Source organism: Poromitra crassiceps (genome assembly GCF_964638095.1).
Source record: "Poromitra crassiceps genome assembly, chromosome: 3".
Classification (NCBI taxonomy): domain Eukaryota; kingdom Metazoa; phylum Chordata; class Actinopteri; order Beryciformes; family Melamphaidae; genus Poromitra; species Poromitra crassiceps.
The window spans coordinates 15309658-15313286 of NC_139625.1; the positions used below are offsets into that span (position 1 = coordinate 15309658).

General features: G+C 49.1%; 1 pseudogene across 1 annotated transcript; it reads left to right on the top strand.

Moving 5' to 3' along the window:
- Nucleotides 1-336: 336 nt before the first annotated feature.
- Nucleotides 337-3348, top strand: LOC310772993 (centrosomal protein of 135 kDa pseudogene; annotated as a pseudogene). Its single transcript has one exon. The product of its transcript is annotated as a centrosomal protein of 135 kDa pseudogene (transcript).
- Nucleotides 3349-3629: the final 281 nt, after the last annotated feature.

Below are 3629 nucleotides of genomic sequence, written 5' to 3' on the forward strand. Positions count from 1 at the left end.
ATTCCGATCATTTTGACACCACAAGCACATGGACACACAAATGTCAGAAGAACTTGTCAAATGCTGGAAGACTTGCCAGCTCGGAAAATAGAACCATCCAAGGAGAACATGAATGCAGCATAGGTAGAGAAAGATTTTATGACATCACTGATGATGTCACAATGGCTCTGTGCATTGTGATTTGTAACACTGATGATGTCATATAGACATTGTGACATCATTGGTGATGTCACTCGAGCAATTGTGATGTCATCGGCCCCTTGTGGCCACGGCCATCCTGTCAAACGATGGGTTCGGTATATACAACTGCCCCAAGGGTGGTGGTCTTTGTTAGTGATGTTGAATGAACTTAACGTTAGCAAGGTTAACGTTAGCACCAATGCAGAGAGGAAATTCATCAATTTGAGGAAACGTCTGTACCAGTTGGGGTATCGGCAGTCACTGGGAAGTGAGACAGTGCCACTAGTGGAGAAACTGTTCAGGGATCTGGTCCACACAACTGAAAGCTTGCACGATGCCAAACTGTCAGCAGGAAAGAGAGAGAAAGAAAGACGAAACTTTGTTGCCCTTCTGGAGCCCTACAGGACGGAGAATGTCCGGCTGGTCCGGGAGAACAGTGAGCTACAGCGCAAGCTTCTCCAGATGAGCGAGCTCCAGACGAAACTGGATCTTGAGACATCCGAGCTGAAGCTTTTAAATAATCAGTATCTGAAGGTTCGCTGTCTGGAGAAGGATAGCCAGGCTACAGCTGAACGCCTCCATCAGCTGCAGAACATTCCAGCTGTGGTGGAGACACCAGGTGGAAGAAAGAGCAGCATTCCAGTCAGACGGGAGAGAATGCAGATTGATGAGCTTCTACCTCCCTCTGCTACCTCTGCTTACCACGCGCTGCAGCCTGATCAACCATACATAGATGACCTGTTGGCAGACAGAAGGATCAATGAGCTACAGGAAGACATCATAAAAGTCAAACTGGAGCTGGAAAATGCTCAGGGCTTTATAGCACACTTAAACACACAGGTGGAAGAGCGAGACAAAAAGATAGAGCGTCTGAATCGTGCACTTGATGGAGGACATCCTCATGATGTCATCTCCCAAGACGCTGAGAACATCAATGAGAACCGGATGGCCCACCTTAACCTTCAGATTGAATCCCTGCAGGAGACTAACATGACACTGGAGCAGAAAGTGGAGGGGCTGCTGCAGAAGGGGCGGGATGCTTCCACTGAAGTGACTAATCTGTCTCTAAAGAACCAGGAATTATGTGAAGAGCTCACTCACATAGACCACCTCGCCAAACAGCTAGAGATGGACAAGGAGCAGGTGTTGGAAACTGCTGACATGGAACTGCAAGAAATGAAAAAAGAATTTAGGAGGCAACAGAAAACCATTGAGGACTTGGAGAATATTATCAGAAAAATAGGAAGGGAACAGTCTGAAGGTGCCTATGAAAAAGACCGTCTTCAGGACCAACTGGTGGAACTCAAGAAGCAGAATGAGAAAATGGGGGGACTGGTGAATTTCGTGGACGAAGAGAAAAGTAGGCTGCAGGACAAAATGGAGAAAATGATGACAAATGACAAAGACCTGGTGCTGGAGCTAGAGACCCTGCGTGCTACGCATGGTGTTTGTGGAAAGCAGTGCTCCCCATCACGCCTGGATGCATTTGTCAAGAGCCTAGAGGAAGAGAGGAATTTCTACCGTCAGGAGACTGAGCGCTACAAGAGGACCGTCAATGCTGAGAGAGACCAGTCTAAAGCACAGTTAAAACAGGTGCAAGAGGAGCTAAGGCAGGCCAAATCTACTACTACAAATATGTCTTTTGACATCTTGAGGTTGAAGGAAGAGTTGAAACAGGGAGAAATTGAACTCCAACAGATGACTTCTGAAAGAGACACACTTATGGGGAGATTAAAGGTTGCCCAGACTTCATCTCTCACCGAGAGACAGGAAGGCGAGAGGAGGATCCTACACCTGGAGAATGCCAATAAAAGTTTGGAGCAGGAGGGACTGGACCTGCAGTCACAAGTGTGTCTGCTGAAGGAGAGCAGGGATGCTGTGGAGGAGGAGCTGAAGGTTCTGGAGCAGATGGAGCAGTCGCTGTGTGATACCCAACACAGACTGTCTGTGAAGATGAATGAGCTGCATACTGCCCATGAGCAAATTGAGAAACTGGAGGAGAGCATAGTGGAACTGAGTGGGCAGGGCTCCAATCACGAGGCGGAGGTGGCTGTTCTTCAGAAGTCCATTTCTGACCTGGATAGGGAGAAAGATGTTCTGCACAATGAGGTGGATCAGAAGACTGAGATGTTGGTTGCGCTGCAGGAGGAGCTATCAAAAAAGAAAAAGACTCTTGAAGATGTGAGACTCACAGTCACAAACATGAAGAACTCGCTAGCTCAGCTGAAGGAAGCGTTGAACAGCCGTGAGAGGGAGATATCCAGTCTGAGGCGGCAGCTTGATGCCTCACAGGAGGAGCTGATTGCACTCAGGAGAGACAGAGAGATCACACTCAGAGACAACAGCAGGCTGCAGGATGACCTGGCCGCAATGACCCGAGAGAACCAAGCTGTACACGCAAAGATTGAAGAGGCTTTTCATGAGAACGATGAGCTGAAGTTGCGGGTTCACTCTTATATCTCTGAGGTGTCCAGAATAGAGAAACTGATGGCCGCAAAGGAGCAGGAGAACAGGGACATGCTGGAGCGGTTCCGGATGACCAACAATGAGATGGAGGTTCGGGAGCAGAAGCTGCAGCAGGCTGAAGACTTTGACAACTCCATACGTTTGGAGCTGGTGTCTTCAGACACAGAACGCAGGCATCTCCGCGAGACCGTCAGCCACCAGGAGAGAGAAATCCAGCACCACATGCAGGCCCTTCAGGCATATGAGTCCCAGGTATCATCGCTGGTTCGAGGGATGTCCCGACTGGAGGCGGACAAAGCCGCTCTAGTCTCTGAGCTGACCGCCGTCAGAGAACTCTGCATCAAACTGGACTCTGGCAAGGAGCTCATTGCACGCCAGCTGACCTCCAAGAGCATGGACCTGGAAAGGGTCACAGGAGAACTAGAGGATGTCCAGTCAGAGGCAGTGCTACTGAAGAAGCAGTTGGCCAGTGAGAGGTTGACTGTTCGTAACCTGGAGACACTTAGCTCCACCAATTGGCACAAGGAGTCCCAAACCCACCTGACTGCGAGTGAGAAAGAGATGCACAGACAGGGTGTGTCTTCCTCCTCCCTGTGGAGCTCCTCCCCTCTCAGCCCTGATGCCGCCTCCCCACAACAGTCCATCCGCCGCCATCGCTTCACTGATAAATCGTCAGAGAAAAGTGTGAGCTTCACAGACTAGCAATCGATGCAATTGATGAGTGGAGTCAGAAACCTCTAGAGGCCTGTTTGAAGTCTCGTGTTGCACATGAGTTCTGAAGGCCTGCATATCCCTTGGTATTAACACTTGGCTTAATGTGTCCGTCCAAAGCCCTATACTTGAATGCAAAGATGGAAAGTAACTAAGTACAAATACTTCGTTACTGTACTTGAGTAGGATTTCCAGGTATCTGTACTTTTTAGGGACCGTTCGTTATTTAGAAGGGTGGTCACTGGAGGGATTTGGTGCGCTCTGAAATAAAA